General features: G+C 35.7%; 1 long non-coding RNA gene and 1 pseudogene across 2 annotated transcripts; one reads left to right on the forward strand and one right to left on the reverse strand.

Annotated features, from left to right (window-relative positions):
• Positions 1-88: 88 nt before the first annotated feature.
• LOC122698740 lies at positions 89-21,856 on the forward strand. Of its 2 annotated transcripts, XR_006342402.1 has the most exons (7): positions 89-1,116; positions 1,702-1,736; positions 4,137-4,275; positions 4,920-5,087; positions 18,613-18,658; positions 19,650-19,846; positions 21,654-21,856. It is a non-coding gene; the product is annotated as an uncharacterized LOC122698740 (long non-coding RNA). The 2 variants fall into 2 exon arrangements; XR_006342401.1 differs by lacking the exon at positions 21,654-21,856 and having other exon boundaries at positions 19,650-20,490.
• LOC122698739 lies at positions 5,296-5,954 on the reverse strand (annotated as a pseudogene).
• Positions 21,857-22,554: the final 698 nt, after the last annotated feature.

Raw genomic sequence — 22,554 nt, forward strand, 5'->3', positions numbered from 1 at the left:
CCGCCCTCCTCAGGCCCCGCCCCTCGCCCCCACAAGCCCCGCCCGGTCGGCGGCCCGGGCGGGGGCGGGGCTGGCGCGGGCACCGCCACAATGTCCCGGCGGGGAGCGCGGCCGGCCCGCCTTCGGCAGCTGTCGGCCCGCCGCCCGGCGGGGACCGCGAGGGTGGCAGCCTCGGAGCGCAGGCCAGACCCCAGCCACTTCGGGCTTGGGACTGTGGGGGCCCCCTTTAAAGAACCCCTGCCCTCTCCGCCACCAGAAGCAGAGTGAAACGAGCACCTTTGGGACAGAGGGACCCATTGGACCCTTTTCTGATATCCTTGGTGAACTCGGAGTGGCGGGGGCGAGGAGGGGGGGAGGTGGCATCAGCTTTAGTCTCTCAAAGAGGAGTCCCCCATAGAGGCCTCTCTTTTCCCTTCTCCATCACTGTGACGGTGGGAGTTTCGGTTACCCTTCAGTGAAGAGGGCTCCCTGGCCTTGCCGCCACATAACCTCAAGATAGTTGCATCCAGAATAGGTAAGAAAATTGGGGGGAAGCATGGGGACAAAGAATAACTCCTGTCAGTACTAAAGGAACAAGGGTTGAGGGTTTAGAGAGTTACTAGACCCCCGTTCGATCACTAGTCAGATTTGTTCATTGGTTTATTCCTTCTACAAATGTGTATTAAATTTGCTGTGAGTCAGGCACTGTTCTAGGCACTGTGGAAACATCAGTGAATAAAACAGAACTCCCCTCCCTCAAAAAAAAAAAAAAAATACTTGCCTTGAACAACAGTACATTCTAAATAGCCAAATGCAAGTTCCAGGGTCAATTCATTTAGTATAAATCTCATGTATTACTGTGTCAAATAAGGATTAAAAAATGTTAGCCCTACCCCTCTGGCTTGTTTAATATGAGGATATAATTAGATAATGAATAAGAGTCTGTGAAGAATATGAAGAATGATATAAGAATAATGAATTAGCACAGAAAACGTTGACCTCGAAATGTCAATGACCATTTAAAAGAATTACCTCTTAAATACTTTTGAAAGAAATATGACCAACTGAGAAAACAGATAATTCTTTACCGTGGAATCTTCATAATCATAGAACAGCTTTTCATTGTAAGTAAAAAAGGTAAGATGCAATTTAGAATTGTTTCTGGCTTCTACATGGAGTGCTAAGGTTACCAAGCTAGTGGGGTGTGGTCTGTGCAGTTTCAACAGTAGTTACAATTTGGATTTGTCACTTAAATTATCCATAGAATCATAAAACCGTAGAAACTTAGGGTGTATTTCTTAGGCATTTGGCCCAAGTTCCTCAATTTTCAGATTGAAAAAGAGGCCTAATGATGAGACACTGTAAAGATTAGAAACTAAAACAGAGCAAAATCTGAAACGCTGGTCTCAAAAATCACACCCCATGTTCTGTGTATTGCTTCCCTCTGTCCAGCTTCATTCCAGGTTCCTGTGCTCACAGGGAGGTTGAAAGTGTCAGGGCATACCTAGTAACACGGAGTTTGGAGGAGTTGGGACTCCTGCTCAGAAAGTGGCCTGAATGAGAATAAGGAGGTCTTAGGGGATTATTAATGATATGGATGGAAAGAAGGAGTAAGAATCCTCTAGAGCGTTAGAAGTTGACATTCATGACCTGGCACAAAGCTGCAGATGTTCACTGAGGGTGTGTCATCAATCCTGTATTACTTCTATTATTATTTCTCAGGTCCTATTAGTTCTGTGCAAGAAAAACATCCCAAGGTAGGTAGTGGTGCTCCTTCTACCCTCCTTCACTTCTGGTAGAACTCCCCTGCGTCCGCATCAACTCTGAGTTACCAAAGTAGAAAGATACTGTGCTCTGGTGTTGAACACAGTTCTCCCTAGTGTCACTGTCTATAAGCCAAAATATTGTTTTGATTACTCTAGTTTTACAGTTAGTCTTGAAGTCATGTATTGCCAAGTCTTACAATCTTCTTCTTTTTCAAAATTCTTTTGAATCAATAGTACTTTGCATTTTTCCATAAGTTTTGGTGCCTTATCCATTGCTATAAAAATAATACTGTTTTTTGATTGGAATTGTGTTCAATTTATAGGTCAGTTTTTGGCATTATTGCCATCTTATTAATACTGAATGTTCTAATCCATGAACATGGTATAGGTCTCAATTGGTCTTCTTGGGTTTTTTAAAAAATTATTATTAATAGGTTTTTATTTCTCAAAACAGTTTTACATTTCAAAAAACTGAACAGGAAGTACCAAGTTCCCAATACAGGAATTCCCCTGCTTTCTAAAACTTTGCTGCATGCCACTTCTCTTTTATTGATCTATATTAGTATATGTTTGCACTAACTGAAAGAAATCCAAGGAGGATTTTTGCTTTTACAAAAAAAAAAAGACAAAATAGCATTCAGTGTTTGTTTTGCAGCCAGCCATTATAGAGGCAGACACATCGGAGCAGTGAGAATGGCACCACCAAATTCCATCAAGCCCCATAGCTTTAAACTCTTGTCTATGAGGATCTGTGCATATATTAGCAAGAAGGTAGTTGCTTCTTCATTTTATGCCACTCTGCTTACCAATGAAATGTTCTACTTTTGGTTAGCAGAGTGTGTGTTTCACAGAGCAAAGCTTTTTAATTTTAATGAAGTCCAACTTACCGATTTTTCTTTCATGAATCATGCTTTTAGTGCTGTATTTAAAAAGGCATTGCTAGACACAAGTTTACTAGGATTTCCTCTTGCATTATCTTTACAGTTTAATAACTTTGTGTTTTTCGTTTAATTCTTAGCCCATTAGGGCTGCCATAATAAAAATACCATGAAGTGGGTGACTTATAAACAACACTTGTGTCTCAGTTCTGGAGGCTGAAAAGTTCAAGAGCTTGGTGCCGGCAGATTGTGTCTGGGGAGAGCCCATTTCCTCGTGAATAACACTTTCTTACGGTGTTTTCATATGGTGAAAGGAGCAAGGGAGCTTTCTAGGGCCTCTTGTACAAAAGTATCAATCCCATTCTGGACAACTTCACCTACATGACCTAAGCACCTCCCCAAACGCCACCTCCCAATACTATCTCATTGGGTATTAGGTTTTAGCATATGAATTTTGGAGGGACACAGATATTCACTTTATGATTCATCTTGAGTAAATTATTGTAAAGGTTGCAAGGTCTCTGTCTAGATCCATTTTTTCTTTTTTGCATGTGAATATCCAGTTGTTTTAGCACCATTTGTTGAAGATTGTATTTTCTCCATTGAATTGCCTTTACTTCTTCACCAAAGGTCAATTGAATGTATATGTGTGAGTCCTTTTGGACTCTTTTCTGTTCCATTGATTTATTTGTCTGCTCCTTTGCCAATATTACCCTGCCTTGAATACTACAGTTTTATAACTCTTGATGTCAGATAGTGTAAGTCCTCCAAGTTTGTTCTTCAAACTTATATTGACTATTCTGGGTCTCTTTCCTTTTCATAAAAATATTTGATTAACTTTGTCCATATCCACAAAGTAACTTGCTAGGATTTTGATTGTGATTGCATTGAATCTGTAGATCAAATTGGAAAGAACTATATCTTGACAATATTGAATCTATTGAATCTACTCGTAATACATAATTTATTAGATTTATATCTAAGTATTTTATTTTCTTGGCACTAATGTGAATGCTATGTTTTTAACTTCAAATGTAAATTGCTCATTGCTGTGTATAAGAAAGAAACTGACTTTTGCATATTAACTATGTATCCTGCATCCTAGTTATAATCTCTTATTAGTTTCAGGCAAATTTTTTATTCTATTTTTTTGAGTTTTCTACATGTACAGTCATGTCACCTGCAAACCAAGAGTTTTATTTATGCCTTCCCAATCTGTGCACGTTTTATTTGCTTTTGTTGTCTTATTGCCTTCCAGTATGATGTTGAACAGGGGAGGTAAGAGAGCACAATCTTACCTTGTTCTCAATCTCAAAGGAAAAGCACCAAATTTCTCACCAATAAATATATTAGCTGTTAGATTGTTCATAGATGTTTATTATCGAGTTGAGGAGTTTCCTCTCTTTCTTAGTTTGCTGCGAGCTTTAATCATGAATGGGGGGTTGATTTTTCAAATGATTTTCCTGCAACTAAGATCATATCACCTTTCTTTTTTATCCTCTTGATGTGATAGGTGAAATTGATTGATCCATTAACAGTGTTCCATAGCTGGAGTAAATTCCACTTGGTCATGGTGTATAATTATTTTTATACATTGTGGATTTAATTTCCTAAGATTTTACTGAAGAATTTTGCATCTGTGTTCATGAAAGGTATTCGCTGTAGTTCTTTTTTTTTTTTTTTTCATTTATTTTTATTAGTTGGAGGCTAATTACTTTACAATATTGTAGTGGTTTTTGCCATACATTGACATGAATCAGCCGTGGATTTACATATGTTCCCCATCCCAATCCCCACTCCCGCCTCCCTCCCCATCCCATCCCTCTGGGTCTTTCCAGTGCACCAGCCCCAAGCACTTGTCTCATGCATCCAGCCTGGGCTGGTGATCTGTTTCACCCTTGATAGTATACTTGTTTCAATGCTAGTCTCTCAGAACATCCCACCCTCGCCTTCTCCCACAGAGTCCAAAAGTCTGTTCTATCAACTGGTCAAGATTTAAGTTTCAGTTATGGATGAAAACTGTCTCAATTCAACTTTTATTACCCTCATCATGGGTATGCAGGCTGCGCAGACAGAAGCTCTTATCAGCTAACTATATGTAAGATAAACAGTGTAATAATTCGTGTGATCCAAAATGGGCAAAAGCAAAAGACTAGCTTCCCCTTAGGAAAAATTTTCAGACCTATGAAAAGGACAACAATACTAATAAAAAAATTGTATTTACTTAGAAGCATTCAGAATGTCAACAAAACAGCTGCAACTTTTTTTCTTTTTCTTTTTTTTTTTGCAATTACAGAGTGGTATTCAGTTAACAGAACAACAATTATTTGTATAAGCTGCATCAGAGACAACTGAAGATGAAAAAACTACCGTCCCCGTATATAACTAATTTGTGCTATGCACCAACAAGAACCTGCTTTAAATTTCCATGCCAATTTACAACCGCCATACTTTACCAGGCAAGGTTAGTGGCTATTGAAAATACCACCAGGACAGGGCTATCTAGAGGCACATTTGGTAGTGTGTTAACTATACAAAAAAAGACACTGTACAGTTTAAAAACAAATCTTACACAGCCTTACATTTCAATTTTTTTTCTTTAAAAGGAGTGAGTTGTGTACAGGGGGGTTAAATGCTTTATAATCAAGAAAAAAAACTGCGCTAGAACCAACTTATTCATCATCATCATCTTGTTCCTCCTCCTCCTCCTCTTCATCATCTTCCTCATCCTCTTCATCTTCCTCCTCTTCCTTCTTTTTCTTGCTTTTTTCGGCCTTGACAACTCCCTTTTTGCTGCATCAGGCTTCCCTTTAGCTCGGTATGCAGCAGTATCCTTTTCATACTTTTCCTTCAGCTTAGCAGCCTTCTTCTCATAAGGCTGCTTGTCATCCGCAGCAGTGTTATTCCACGTTTCTCCCAGTTTCTTTGCAACATCACCAATGGACAGGCCAGGATGTTTGCCTTTGATTTTTGGACGATACTCAGAACAAACCAAGAAAAAGGCCAAAGGAGGCCTCTTGGGTGCATTGGGATCCTTGAACTTCTTTTTTGTTTCTCCTTTAGGAGGGATATAAGTTTTCATTTCTCTTTCATAATGGACCTTGTCCACCTTTGCCATGTCTTCAAATTTTCCTTTCTCTTTAGCAGACATGCTCTTCCACCTCTCTGAGCACTTCTTAGAAAATTCTGAGAAGTTGACTGAAGCATCCGGGTGCTTCTTCTTGTGCTTCTCCCAGCAAGTTTGCACAAAGAATGCATATGATGACATTTTGCCTCTCGGCTTCTTAGGATCTCCTTTGCCCATGTTTAATTATTTTTCCTCGGCGAGGCGCAGAGTCGCCCAGTGCCCATCCGGCTCTCACTTGCCCCGGCGCTGTCTCTATGGAGCGCAATGTACTGCAATGGTTGTGGCTGTAGTTCTTATATTAAAAGTTTCTTGTATTAGAAGTTAGGCTAGCCTTATATAGTGAGTTAGGAAGTGTGCCCTCTGCTTCTATTTTGTGGAACAGATTGGACAGAATTGGTATCTTTTTTTTAATATTTGATAGAGTTCACCAGTGAAGCCTTTTGAGCCTGTTGATCTGTTTCAGAAGGTTGTTGATTATGTATTCAATGTATTTAGTAGATACAGGGCTATTCAGGTTGTCTGTTTCTCCTTCTGTGGGTTGTGATATGTTGTGTCTTTTGAAGACTTGGTGCATTTCATCTTTATCAATATGTGAGCATAGAATTGTTAATAGTATTTCTTTAGTTCCTTTTAATGTCTGTGGGATCAGTAGTGATGGTACCTTTTTCATTTCTAAGATTAACAATTAATATATTCTCTCTTTTTCTTGATTAGTATGGCTAGAAATTTATCAATTATATTGATTTTTTCTTTTCTTTTTTTTAAATATAATGCAGTTTTATTATTTTTTGTTTTGTTTTGTTTTGAAAGAACCAACTTTTGACTTTGTTGATTTTCTCAAGTATTTTGTTTCTGTTGATTTCTGAACTGGTTTTTATTACTAATAATAACCTTATTATTAATATATGCATTTAATGCTATAACTTTTCCTCTAAGCACCTCTTCTACTCTTTTCCATAAATTTTGAAAGGTTGTATTTTCATTTTCATTTACTTCAAAATACTTTTAAATTTCTCCCAAGGCTTTTCTTTGACCCATGAGTTATTTTGGTCTGTTGTTTAATCTACAAATATTTGGACATTTTCCAAATATTTTTGAGTAATCTTTCTCTTATAAATTTCTAGTTTAATAGCATAGTAGTAGTCTGATAGCATCCTTCTTATAAGGATGCTTATAACTCCTTACAGTTAGTAGGGTTTTCTATGTACATGATAATGTCTGCAAAGACAACTATTTTCTTAACTGTATGCCTATTTTTTTTCTTCTCTTGCTGCAATGACTAGTTCCTCCAGTACAGTGTTAAACGGAACTGATGAAAGAGAGTCCTTGCATTTTTTTTTTCCTGATCTTAGGGAGATGATATTCAGATGTTAAACTTTGCCTATCATGTTAGCTATAATTTTTTAATATTTGCCTTTTATAACATTGAAGAAGTTCCGATCCCTACTTTGCTATAAGTTTTTTTTATCATTTTGCAATGAAAATATTGTTTTTCCCACCACTACCCATTATTCTAAATGTATGATAAATTATATAAAATTTTATGTTAAACAAATGCAGAATCCTGTCATAAATCTTGGTTTGTCCTTATATTATTATTGTTTAGTTGCCAAGTCGTATCTGACTCTGCAACCCCACGTATTGTAGCTCACCAGGCTCCTCTGTCCTCTGGAATTCCCAGGCAAGAATACTGGATGGACTGCCATTTCCTTCTTCATTGTCATTATATACTGGACATTTATTTATACAAGACATTTATTTCTAATATAATCAATTAAATTAAAATTTTCCCTAACTATTTCTTTAGTTGCATCTTAACATTTTTATGTTTCATTTTAATTATCTTTAAGGTTAAAGTATTTTCTGATTTCTTTTGTGTTTATAATTGTCATTTAAATTCAATATATTGTATTGTTTAGTTTCCTAGATATCTTAATTTATTGATTTCTAATTTATTTGCACTGTAGTCAGAGAGTGTATTCTTAAGGATATTCTTCAGCCTGGCTGTCCCCAGCATAAGGTTGTAAGGCATTTTTCCATGTTAATTTCCAGAAGCCTTTTGATTAGTTTTCGTATGTAGATGTGGGCTTCCCTGATGGCTCAGATTGTTAAAGAATCTGCCTACAATGCCAGAGACCTGAGTTCCATCCCTGGGTTGGGAAGATCCCCTGGAGAAGGGCATGGCAACCTACTCCAGTATTTTTGCCTGGAGAATCCCATGGACAGAGGAGCTACAGTCCATGGAGTCAGGAAGAACTGGAAACAACTGAGTGACTAACACTTTCACTTTCTGTATGTAGATGTACCATATAGCTGAAATTAATGTTGATGGTATGATATAAAAGTCTTTCTTTTAAACCATGAATTTCCAATTCACTCAGCACCATTTAATGAAAACACTCTCCCTTTTCGAATGATCTGAGTTATATTCATTGGAAGGACTGATGCTGAAGCTGAAACTCCAATACTTTGGCCACCTGATTTGAAGAATTGACTCATTTGAAAAGACCCTGATGCTAGGAAAGATTGAAGGCCGGAGGAAAAGGGGGTGACAGAGGATGAGATGGTTGGATGGCATCACTGACTCAAAGGACATGAGTTTGGGTAAACTCCGGGAGTTGGTGATGGACAGGGAGGCCTGACATGCTGCAGTCCATGGGGTCGCAAAGAGTAGGACACAACTGAGCAACTGAACTGAACTGAGTTTCACTTTATTATAATCCAAGGATCTAGTATTTGTTTCTGTATTCTCTGTTTTATTGTGTTGATCTATTTAACTGTTCTTGTGAGAAGAACACAGTATCATAATTACCATAGCTTTATGTTAAGTGTTGATGATTTATAGAGTACACTCTCAAAATGATTCTTTAAAATTGTATTTTTTACTCTTGAACTTATACATATTCATATACAATTTAGAATTAGTATCGTAAATTATATATTTAATTGAAAGTATAGAACACTAGGAAAAATAAGCAACTTAAACTAGGCCTTATTTGATACATTTCAATAATTTTTTATAGTTTTATGTGAAGAGTTATTGTATATCTTGCACAGGATAATTTGTATGTATTAATGTTTTCCTCTCATAAATAGCATCATTTAAAAATAGTTTTCTAATATTTTCTTGCTGATATATAAAAATATAATTAATTTTTATATAGCCTTGTACCCAGTGAAATGAATAATATAAAAAAATTAAAATTTTAATTCTAATTATTTCCCTTGGATTCTTTTAGAATTTGGTATTCACAGTCATTTTATCTGTTTTAGTCTCTGTTTCCCATCTTTATAAATTTTACTTCTTTTGTTCAGTTTTGTTACTGGTTAGGACCTCTAGAAAACTGTTGGATATGTTGTGATATTATACAACTATGTCTATTCCCTTATCCCAGGGAGAATACTTTCAATATTTTACTGTTAAGTATGATGTTTATATAAATGTGTTTTTTATAGACATGCTCCATCAGATTAAAAAAACTACTTATTATTTTGCAAATAATATTAAAAGTTATGAATGGGTATGAAAATCTATCAAAGCTTTTTATATCTTTGTATTAATTTTCTTTTGCTGCCATAACAAAGTGCCACAAACTTAGTAGCTTAAGAAAAATACAGTATTTTACACTTTTTACATCAGAAGCCTGGCATGAGTCAGGATTAAAATCAGAGTGTCCACAGACCTGCCTTCATTACTAGAGGTTGTAGAGGAGAACCAGTTTTCTTGCTCATTTTAGATACTGGCAGCACTCAGTTCCTTGTGGTTAAATAACCAAGGTCCCCTTATATATATATTTTTTTTTTACTGGTTGTGAGCTGAGGAGTATTTCCAGCTTCTAGATGCTGTTGTGTTTTTTGGCCTCCTTCCTCAATTTTTAAAGCCAGTATGGGTGGAGGCAGGTGGAGGTCAGGGTTCCATCTTTCTCCGATTGTATCTCGTGGACCCCAGCTGGGAGAGGTTTTCACTTTTAAGGACTCATGTTACTAGAATGCACCCACATGGTATGTCAGGTTAATCTGTCCATCTCAAGGTCCTTAACCTAATCACATCTGCAAATTTTTCTTGCCATGTAAAGTAACATATTCATAGGTTTTGAAGACTGAGTATGTACATCCTCAGCGGAAAGTAAAAGTGAAAATATTAGTCGCCCAGTAGTGTTTTACTCTTTACAACCCCATGGACCCCATACACTATCAGGCTCCTCTTTCCATGGAATTCTGGAATGGATAGCCATTCCCTTCTCCAAGGGATCTTCTTAACCCAGGGATCAAACCCCGCTCTCTTGCATTGCAGGCAGATTCTTTACCATCTGAGTTACAAGGAAAACCCATAAATATGTAAAATAAGATATAAATATGTGTAATATGTATATATAATATATAATTTGTATATTATATATATGTTCAGTTCAGTTCAGTCAATCAGTCATGTCCTACTCTTTGCGACCCCATGGACTGCAGCACAATAGGCTTCCCTGTCCATCACCAACTCCAGGAGCTTACGCAAATTCATGTCCATTGAATCAGTGATGCCATCCAACCATCTCATCATCTGTTGTTGCCTTCTCCTGCCTTCAGTCTTTTCCAGTGAGTAGGTTCTTCACATCAGGTGGCCAAAGTATTGAAGCTTCAGCTTCAGCATCAGTCCTTCCAATGAATAGTCAGGACTGATTTCCTCTAATATTGATTGGTTTGATCTCGTTGCAGTCCAAGGGACTCTCAAGAGTCTTCTCCAACACCACAGTTCAAAAGCATCAGTTCTTCAGTGCTCAGCTTTCTTTATAGTCCAACTCTCACATCCATACATGACTACTAGAAAAACCATAGCCTTGACTAGATGGACCTTTGTCGGCAAGGTAATGTCTCTGCTTTTTAATATACTGGCTAGGTTGGTCATAGCTTTTCTTCCATGGAGCAAGCATCTTTCAATTTCATGGCTGCAGTCACCATCTGCAGTGATTTTGGAGCCCAAGAAAATAAAGTCTCTCACTGTTTCCACTGTTTCCCCATCTATTTGCCATGAAGTGATGGGACCAGATGTCATGTAAATAACATATTCATAGATTTTGAAGATGGGGTGTGAACATCATCAGGAGAGGGGAACATTATTCTATCTGTCACAGCATCTACTGAGATAATCCTCTAATTTTTCTTTTTTTATGATGCTAATATGGTCAGGAGATTTGTTTATTTTTGATTATTATACCAATCCTGAATTCCCAAAATAAATTCAACTGGGTTATGATGTTATCATCTTTGTTCTATGTTGTTGGACTTGGATTGTTAATACTTTATATTCATTGTTTCATATTCATTGTCCAACATCTATGTTTATGAGACATTTGACCCTATAAAATAATTTTGGAAATTTTCCTTCTTTTAATCTCTGGTTGAAAATTTTGCATACCAAACCTGTTTGTTTAGGTTTGGTATTCTTTATCAAAAATGATTAGGAGAGTATTCTAGGATGGCACCTTGGCCTAATGTTTTCTTTGTGGCAAGTTGTTCAATTATAAATTAAATTTATTTATTAAATGTATTTAGATTTTTATTTCTACTTAGATATGTTTTTAATATGTTGTGTTTTCCCAGATTGTTGTCTTGCTCTTCTCAATTTGCAGATTTATTGGTATTGTTTATGGTATCTTAATTATTTTACATGTAATTTTCATTTATAATATTGGTAATTTATACCTTTTTTGCTCTCCTGTCTCAAGTTGAAAGTGAAAGTGAAAGTTGCTCAGTCATGTCCAACTCTTTGCAACCCCATGGACTATACAGTTCATGGGATTCTCCAGGCCAGAATACCAGAGTGGGTAGCCGTTTCCCTTCTCCAGGGGATCTTTCCAACCCAGGGATCAAACCCAGGTCTCCTGCATTGCGGGCGGATTCTTTACCAGCTGAGCCGCCAAGGAAGCCCTCCTGTCCCAAGTGTTGTGCAAATGCTTGGGATCTTAGATGGTGCCAAAGGAGAGTGAGGATCATAGTTCTAGTCACGGATCATTAGATCTTACTGGATGACATGGAGAAGGCCATTAGCCAGCTAGTTTGGTCCTTTTAGACTCTGCTTCTCCACCACTTCTAGTCCACGGTTGGTGTTCACGAATCTCTAAGAGAACTAGGGGCAAACCATCCAGCCTGTCCGGCTGCACTGTACAGATACCCCCTTGTCTTGCCAGATTCTGTATCTCAGTGAACCTTCTAAATCCTGACCTTTTTCCAGTATCAAGAAAACTTTTCCTCTTTCCCTGTGTTGCCCTAAAAGGCACTCCAGCTATCCCATCTGCTTCCAGGCCTCATGGCCATACCTCTTCAGTGAGTATAGGCATTGGCAAGAGTCAGGAAGAGCTGTAGAATTCATATGGCTTTCACCCTTGTACCCTGTGTGATATTAAGGGCTTGGCTGCCTTCTTGGAACTCCTGAGGTGTGCACAGAGCAAAATACAAACCCAGATGATTCTGTTACAGGCTTCAGCAGGGCAGAGTTTTGGTGAATATACTCCAGGTCATGTGTGTCCTTTTATCTAGGTAAACAGAGCACATTATCTTCTTAATTTCTTGACTGTACATAGGCTAAAGAACAGTTTTTCCCTTTTCATCCAGCTGCTATAATCTTAGTATTAAAGAAAAGGGAAAAGAGTTGTTTATTAACTCTAAAAAGCAATAATAGTGATAGTTTGTAATTTATACTTGATGATAAATACCTCCCATAACATTGTTCTCTGTATCTATTAATTTGCTTCATTTTTGTTGTATTCACTAGTTCCTTTTGTTTTTTAGATTCCACATATAAGTGATATCATACAGTATTTGTCTTTCTCTGTCTGGCTTATTTCACTTTAGCAGGGTACCCTCTAAGTCCATCCATGTTTTTGCAAATGGCATTGTTTCACTTTTGATGACTTGAGTAGTTCTATTGTATGTATAAACCACATCTTTATCTCTTCACTGTTGATAGACATTTAGCTTGGTTATATACCAAGGAGCTAGGCTCTATCATTTCTAAAGTCACTTTGAAAAGCCAACCTTTGTCTTTGTTGAAATAGAAAATAATTCTTTGCTATCATACTGATTTTTTTAATCATTTTTCTTATTTACTTTGTACTATTTTCCTGGAGTTTTATATGGCATTCTCCTCCTATCTTCCTTCTATAGAAGGTGAGTCTTTTCTAATATATGCATTTAAGACAATAACTTTCTCTATAACTATGGCTTTATCTCCATCTCACAAATATGCCATTTTAATTATATTTGGTCTTAATTTTTTTTCCATTGTGATTTCCTTCTTGATCCATAGGTTATTTAGTAGAATATATTTCCTTTCTAAACATTTTAGTTTTTCTACATTATAGTTTTGTTATTATTCTGGCTTTAAAAAATTTACTCTGGTCTGAGGTAAACTCATTTTGCCAAATATCCCATTTACACTTAAAAATAATGTGTAGCCTTCAGTTTTTTGAGTCATGTTCTATATCTATATGTACTAGATCAACTTTCAATTTGTATTTTTAAATTTTTATTTCCTACTGATTTTTTGTTAGCCTATTTGATTAATTTCTGAAGGCTATGAGTTGAAGTCTCCTACTGTGATTATCTAATTTTTCTTTTAATTCTATCAATTTTTGCTTTACATATTTGAGGTTATACTAAACACATTCAAAATGATCATACATCCTTGGTTGATTTGGCTATTTTATAATTACAAAATATTTGTCTTTTTTGTGGTGATGTCTTAAAACCTCCTTTGTCTTATGTTAGAGTACCTTTATCGACTTTCTTTTCCCTGGTGTTCACATGATGTATCCATTTTCCTTTATCTTTGCTTTTGGTCCCTTTTATTTTCTTTTAAGTCATAAGCAATTTATGCAACATTGAATTGAGTTTTGTTTTTTTTCCAGTCTGGCAATTTTGATCTGTTTTGTCTGTTTCCATTTACTGTAATTCATTTACCTTGAGGTTTTAATCTACCATCTTATTGTTTTATATTTGTCCAAGTGCTTTATGGTTCTTTTCTTTCTCTCCTTTATCTGGATTAATCAACTATTTTTTAATTTCAAATTATCTCTATTAGATAGCTAGTTGTACATTATTTTATTGGCCTGTTTATGATTATGCTAGTGATTACAACCTGCATACATCCTCTTACCACTTCCTAGAAATGCAAGAAACTTAAACCACATTAATTTCACTTATATCCCCTCCTGACTCATGTACAATTGTCATATATTTTATTTCTCTGAAAATTTTAAACTCTAAAACACCTTATTATTGTTGTTGGTTTCTATCATCAATATTCATTTGGAGCTACTTTCACACATTTCTTTATAAATGGCAGAAAGTAGTAAACATGATTTCCAGAACCCTATCTGCAAGAGGATGGGGGCATGTATAGGTTTTGGCATTCTAGCATCTGCAGTGTATGACCATAGAATGAGGCTGAAATAAATGCTGTGCAAATTTATTATATCCAAATTGATTAAATTCTAATATGTAAGCAAGTTGTTCTCCAAAGATGAGTCATTATGATTTAGTTCTTCTCAATGCTCTGTACAACTCAGCATTTCAAAAGAGGCCATTTGATAATACACATTGCTACAGAGTATAATTGTCTTGTGCAAAATAGCACTTTTTTCCTATTCTACCTGAATGATACTCTCTCACTGATCAAAGATATTTTGGCTACACCTCCACCTTTGCAGGGCAATGTCCTAGTCAACATAAAATGACAATATTTATTCTTGTGAGGTGACAACGCTATAAGGATGTATATGATGAATATTATAGCACAAGATACCATATACTCTAGCTGCCAAGAGAAGCCAGGTGGCCCTTCCGTGTCTTGTCAGGTGCTTAGAAACCAACTAATAAAACTGATCAGCAGTACCTCGGAGCTGTTCTTACCTTCGGAAAGGAAGTCATAATCTGAGTACAGTTGTGCTAAAAAAGGCACAGAGTTGAACTGCTTCTGACACATGAGTCGGTTTACCCCAAGGCCAATGGGGATAATTCAGAGGCTTTGTATTTTTCCATCAACAAACAACAGTACTTTGATGCTGTACTTTAAGCGGGCCTGGGTTATGATGATTGCTATTGAGTATGCTCAGACCTTGGACAATGTGATATTTCAACCAGCCTCCAATTCTTCAGAAAAAAGACTCCAGCACTGCAACAGCTGCCTATCCGTATTTTATGCCTATTTTGCTTATACAAAAGTACTATGGACAGTACTTGAGAGTACAAGAAATGATAAATAAAAATACTGTTTTTCTGACACATTATAGATCATTTATACTGTCTTCCTGGCTTCTCAGGCTTCCCTGGTGGCTCTGATAGTAAAGAATTTGCCTGCAGTACAGAAGACCCTGGTTAGATCCCTGGGTCAGGAAGATCCCCTGGAGAAGGAAGTGGCAACTCACTCCAGTATTCCTGCTTGGAGAATTCCATGCACAAAGGAGCCTGATGGGCTACAGTTCATGGGATCACAAAGGGTCAGACACAATTGAGTGACTAACACTTGCACTTTCACCCTGGCTTCTAAGGTTCTCATCCTTGCAAGTCCACCTAACCATATACACACACTCCTCACTCAAAACACCAACACATGTTTAAATGATGACCTCATACTGAAAGTAGCCAATATAATTAAGGAAAGCATTTCCAATTAGAGTGTCATTTTTCAAAAATTATTGTACTCGACAAGGTCACAAGACAAGGTCTTCATATATCTAGAGGCCAAGTAATTTTGCAGTGACTGTTGTGACACTTTTAATAAGTCTTTGTATTTTTAATTAATAGGATTGAAAATGCAGAGATAAATGTAGTTTGACATGAATTGACGGGTACCAGAAGCTGCCTAGTCACATGCAGTGCCCCCATCAGTCTATTGCCATTGTATTGTGAAATTAGTAGGGGAAAGAGAAAAGAACAAATAGTTAACTAAGCTATCACCTAAAATATATTGCACATTTAAAGATATTCCTCAAATTAAAGCATAAGGTATAACACAAGACTAGTCTCATGAATAGTGAATCAAAGTATTTGAATGTCGTTTGTTTTATTTTAGCTCTTTTCATATGAAGAATCCAGAACACCTGGCAACTTATCTCAAGGAATTCATTTTTATTTTAAATCAAATAGAATATATTCATATTTTACCATGGAGTAGTTTTTATTATTTAGATTAAACTAAAATCCAGGCCTACGTTTGAAATCTTGACCAAGCTGCATTTTAAAACTTATATGGTTTATATCACTATTTATTAAACAGTTCCTTAAACTTTATCCTTAAAGAAAAGTTTTTATAAAAATTCAGAATAGTATTACTGATATTGCTCCAAACTGAGCTAATGAAATAGGTGAGTGATGCATTTTAATGCTCAGTTTCTTTGAAATGTGCTTTTTGAGATGAAGCTGATTGATTCCACCAGTGAGGAAAATCTGAAAATGGTACGTGGGAAAGAAATGTGAACGTTTGCAATTGTCAAGAATAAATTGGATATTATATGCAATAAATTTCTTTCCCTTTAAGCACAGTGGTATCTTTACTAAGTATAAATTTCTCTCTCTCTCTCTCTCTTTTTTTTGGATCAATTGAATTTCCATGTATTTCTTTAAAATCTGTTGGGTTTTTTTGTTTTTTGTATTTTTTTTTTTTTTTTTTACAATTCTTTCTGAGAAGTACCGGATGCTCTATTGGAGCACACACTCTGTAAGGCCTTACAGAAAAATGCAGACAAACATTTTGGCCAACCCAGTGTGTAAGCATGTACACCTTCTACATTTACCGAGTAAGAGAGTCAAGTAAATCAAAGAGCAGTTCTTTCTTATGTTGACAGGAGTTAGTGAGAAATTAGTTGTGTGTAGATGATACCATTAATGATATTCTCAAGTAGTTTCACCATTAAAAAAAAAATGTGCTCCGTTAAAAATTAAGTTTTATCAACCAAAGTTATAAAAATCTGAGAAAATATAAACAATGTTAAATAGCTTACATATATATATATATATATATACACACATATATAAAATTCTAACTGTTCCCCCGATTTCTTATTCTAAAAGTACTCCCACTTTATCATTGTGAGTAGTTAGTATGAATGCTTTGTTCAGTGGAATTCATAATCAAGTAGTATATAGAAGGCATTGGGCTTGGTGCCATGTAATAGGTAGAGATAAACCAAATAGCTCGGTTTTTAATAGAAAAATGCATTTCTTTGTACTGTGCTTTGCTCATATCTTCTCCTATCTATAGTGACAGTAATGTTAGTGATTGCATGTTTTATAAATACAGTATCAGCAGTCACCTGGTGGCTGACAATGCAGAATGTATTAAATGATAGGTATGAATAAATTAATTCTACAAATCTAGTATTGCAAATCAGAAAATTATTCAGGACTTCAAGTAATTCTGTTATGGGCGAGTTAGCACAAAGGTTGTTTTTCTGATTATTGATGCTCAGTGACACCAGCAAAGTCGCTGTGTATTCTCTGTTAGATAATTATCCTCCAGTGCCCTTTACTGAAAATGCATTTATTGCTCTCTGGTATTTCTTCCTTTATAGAGACAATTCTCCAACCTTTCTTAAATCTATTGCTATTTTTTCCCAAACATTTCTTTGTTACCAGGCATTCAAAAACCAAATGTTCTAGTATGTCTTATTTCCCCATATGCTGCTTTAGAATATGATTGTCTTTATATCTCTCTCAAAATCATTTGTTTTCTCTGTGATGAATATTTCTCTTAGGTAGGTCATCCACAGCACGATTTGGTGTTTCCTTGGCAACCACACGGTCTTAACATTTCTCAGTATCCTATTTTTACTCCCACTCATCACATTTCACTTTTTCTTTCTAATCATTAATCCTTGAAATGTCTTCACCTAGTCCTTATCATTGATTTTATATCCTCCATTTTAATCATCCACGTTCTCATGCCTATTCTATATCTCAGTCTTTTAATGGCATTAATTAATTAATTTTTAAAATGAAACAGAGATCAGTTCCATTTGAGCTATAGGTAGGTAAATCTCTCCTACAATTTATTGGCTGAGTTATTAAGCTTTACAATTTACAGTTGAACTGGAAGTTTGCTAAATGAGAGTGATGCCTGATATTCCTGTATCAAGATTATATATAATATATTTTGATCCCAGATACAAATCTGACATTTAAACAGGCAGCCATTTATAAGTCTGCTCCACCTTGGAAATGAGCTCCTGTCTCTAACCAAAAGTTAGATAGTAGAGTGTTTTCAGTTGTTGTTCAGTCGCTAACTCATGTCCAATCTTTGCAATCCCATGAACTGCAGCATACCAGGCGTTCCTGTCCCTCACTATCTCCCAGAATTTGCTAAAACTCATGTATTTGGAGTCAGTGATGCCATCCAACCATCTCATCCTCTGTCGCCCTCTTCTCCACTTGCCTTCCATCTTTCCCAGCATCAGGATCTTTTCCAATGAGTCAGCACTTCGCATCAGGTGGCCAAAGTATTGGAGCTTCAGCATCAGTCCTTCCAATGAATACTCAGGGTTAATTTCCTTTAGGATTGACTGGTTTGATCCCCTTGCCCTCCAAGGGACTCTCAAGAGTCTTCTCCAGCACAATTTGAAAACATCAATTCTTCAGCACTCAGCCTTCTTTATGGTCTAACTCTTACATCCGTACATGACTACTGGAAAAACCATAGCTTTAACTATATGCATCTTTGTTGGCAAAGTGATGTCTCTGCTTTTTAATATGTTGTCTAGGTTTGTTATAGCTTGTATTCCAAGGAGCAAGCGTTTTTTAATTTCATGTTTTAGTAATAGGCTTTGAAATCACAGAAAAATTGCTAAGTTTGAATCTGGGTTCTGCCTTTTAACAGGTGTGTAATGTTGGACAAGATACACAAACTCTCTTATCTAAAGTAGGTAAGTAGTATTCTCATCAAATTGTTGGAAGGATTTATTGAAATTTTATATACAGCAAGTAGCTAAGAGCTTAATAGGAAGTAACTATTCATGAATAAGGCCTCCTACCTTCATGGGATTATTTGAGGCCTCTATTTTGAGAATGTTTAGCCTACATCCACTTACAATTGATTTTCTAATTCCATCTTAGAGACAAAAACCTAGGTAGTATTTTTACGTATTTTCTTACCCCCCATGCACTGGTTCAGTGAACCCTAAAATTTTTGTTTTTCATTACTGTTTCTATAGCTCTAGAAACTAGTTTTACTAAGTGTTAATATTTCAATATCTAGAGAGAGAAACATATCCAGTATCTGAAATTAAGAATATAGAAATACATCTTTTGTTGTAGTTGTTTTCATTAGTTTGTTTTTAGTTTCTCTTGTGTTGAAAATTTTGAAACTTCCATACAAATCTAGAACAAAGGGAATCAATCATGCATTATGTTGCAAGCTTTGCATAGGTGATTTCATGTACTGGTCTGCTTTCTTTAAATAAGAGTTGTCTATAGTTGTAATTCTTAACTTTAAGAGGCCTTGGAGTTTCCCATGGCAACATTACTTCACAGTTGTGGAGTAGACACATTGTAACATGGAGGAGTGTGTGTAAATAGAGAGGACATATGCCCAATCCCATGACTCTTGCCTGGCTACTGACTTTCCACAGTTCTTCACTAAGCCTCCAGCCCATCTCTTCTCTTGCTGAGTTACACATAGCTGAAATCCTATTAGATTTCATTTTATTTTGGATTTATATTATTTTTTTCAAAAGCTGATTGATCCATTGTTTTGAATTTATCAGCCCTCTAAATGAACGTATCCTAATCTGTGTTATTTTTTCTTCCATTTACAAATGAAAATATTATTTGTGCTCTGTGTGTAGACTTAACAGGATTTCAGCATTCCTTTGGTACTGACATGTTTTATATTTTGATTTTCTTCTCTCTTCATAGGATAATGCCTGTCAATGTTCTCCTGAAAGAACTGGTGCCAGGATTAATTATTTCAGGCTGCTATCCCAAGGCTGGAATGTTCTGAAATGCTTAGCCTTTCACCTATTATGGATGGCTTTTGTAAATTTTATCCCAGTCACCTACATGCAGTCTACATTGTTTCTTTTGATTGAACTTAGCTCAGCTAAGGGCATAAGGTCATGCATCTATTTTTTTTTCCCTTATTCCTATCTTCAGTGTGTAGTTAAAGTTTTATCATGCATGTATTAATATATTTCTACAACTGAGGTATCTTCTTTGTCCCAAATATAAGTGACTAAAAAGCTCTCCAACTGGATATGCCTTTTGACCAGCAATTCCACCTACACCAGGAGTACATAAAAAATAAAAATTCTATTTTGTGATAAGATTGTTGATTGTAGCTTTGGTAATAATGACAAACTTTGGAAGCAGTGTTGGAGGTGAATTGGTAAAATAAATTTGAGTATAGTATTATAATGAGATAAATATGCAGTCATTAAAATGATAAAAATAATTTGATAAGCATTAGTATGTGCTAGGCACTATGCTAAGTTCTTTACATGTAATCTCATTAGTTTGTACATCAGTGCTATGAGAGAGATATTACTTTTATCATCCCATTATTTGTATAAGGCAATTAAATCTTTGAGGAGTTGAGTAAGCAAAAGCACACAAATAGTAAGTAGCAGAATTTAATTCCAGAATTTCTGACTTCAGAGTTCAGGGTCTTGGCCCATAGTCTGTCTTGAATTTGTAATGGAGAGGAAAATATTCATGATATATAAGATTAATTACATGCAATAAAAAGCAATAAAATGGGTATTTATTTTTAATTATTTATATTTTCTGTTCCCACATATTATATAAATTACTGTATAATAAAATAATGCATGCTGAAATAAAAATACGAGAAAGTACAAAAAGATATTAGTTAATAGAAATTGATATGTAAAAAACTTCCCTTGTGGCTCAGCTGGTAAAGAATCCGCCTGCAATGCAGGAGACCTGGGTTTGATCCCTGGGTTGGGAAGATCCCCTGGAGAAGGAAAAGGCTACCTACTAAATGTAAAATACTTCTCCTAATGATTTTTCTTTAAAGTCATGATGTTTTAAAATTCTTTTCAAAACAGATATTCTTTGTAATGTGGTCAAAGGGCTCAGTGCCATGAATGTAGTTTTCCACTCCATTTCTGTTCAATACTATAAATATTTATCACTCTTATTGACTATGTCCCCCATTTCCTAACAACCAATTAGACACCTCTTTGGAGGTATATCAAGTACACTTTCTGCTTTAAAGCAAACAAAGTAAAATGCATCCTCCAGTGTTATTTTCTCTTGACCATAATTGGATTCAATCACCACTCTTTCTTTACAAAATTCTCTCTAATTATCCTTCAAGTACATTTTATAGGTACACTCTGACCAATTTTTAAGGGTCAGTGATATTTTTATTGGGCTTCCCTGGTGGCTCAGCTGGTAAAGAATCTGCTTGCAACGTGGGAGACCTGGGTTTAATCCCTGGGTTGGGAAGATCCCCTGGAGAAGGGCATGGCTACCCACTCCAGTATTCTGGCCTGAAGAATTCCATGAACTATTATATAGTCCATGGGGTCGCAAAGAGTCGGACATGACTAAACAAATATGTACTGTTTAACTGAGATCTTTTCTTATAAGTGAATAGAAATAAGCTAGATTTGTATTATAACTCTTCCTTCAGTGTGGTTAAATGTTTTAGTCATTCAAATAACTTTAGGGGTCCTTCTTTCCCTTAGTTCTTGTCCCCTAGTGTTTCTGTCTGTCGCTCTCCCTTCTCTCTCTTTCCATGTATAAATATCTGTATATACTCTAAAATCTATATCCAGAAAAATTAACAAACTGATCTCTTCCACGAACGATGGATGGGGAAATTAATGAATCAGCATCCTATTAACATATCTCCTGCTGAAGACAGTCTTAAATTAACCCACAGCTCTCTTGTAGGTGGGAGGAAAACTTAGGCTGTCGTGAGAGTTCACGCAAGAGATGATGACGAATAGGTCCCTTGTGATACTGGAGAAAACTGAGACAAATGCGTGGATTCCAGTGTGGCTGGAGGCCAGCTCCTGATGTTTATAATGTATAAGTGTTAAATGAATAAATGAATGTACAAATTACTAAAATAAAATCTTTGCTCCTCCAATAGAACATAATCTAATTGTGGTGACAAATGTGTGGTGACACACATACGCAATTATAATCAGAATTATTTTTTAAAAATCATTTTTGTTGGGTGATTCTTGAATAGATTAAGCAAAAGATTGCAGTCAATCTATTAATCTCCATGTTCTTTTGGAAATATTAAATAACTTTTTTAATGTTAAAGAAAACTAAGATTAATTTGAAGAGTCTACAAAAGAGTTGAAATAAATAAGATCTGAGAGTGAAATGGATAATAAGCACATCTTAACAATACTGCAATATAGCCTGTATATATTTTAGCTTCAGTTGTTTTACTATTGCAAAGTCTTTTAAAAAATAGCAATGGATCAAATTACCATGAGAAGAAAAAGTAAAAGTTAACAAAATAAAAGAGTATATAGGATTATGTTCTCTAGACTTACAAAAACAATAACTTTTATTTTACCATTACTGTATGTCAGAGTGTCAGCAAAACAGAATACATGACATCATGTAGTAATGATGTTAAATAAATAAATAATAACAAATTATTTAATAAACACTGACTACATATTTGAACTATGTTAAATGTAATTTAATGTATGTATTATTTTAAATTCTAAGCAAAAATGTTTCTTTAACAAATGCTAATCTAATTTTTAACAGTGAATTTGTCCAAGTACATATTGAAACATATTGATAAGGTGTTTCATTCCAGATTAAT

This window comes from Cervus elaphus, chromosome 8 (assembly GCF_910594005.1).
Source record: "Cervus elaphus chromosome 8, mCerEla1.1, whole genome shotgun sequence".
Taxonomy (NCBI): Eukaryota; Metazoa; Chordata; class Mammalia; order Artiodactyla; family Cervidae; genus Cervus; species Cervus elaphus.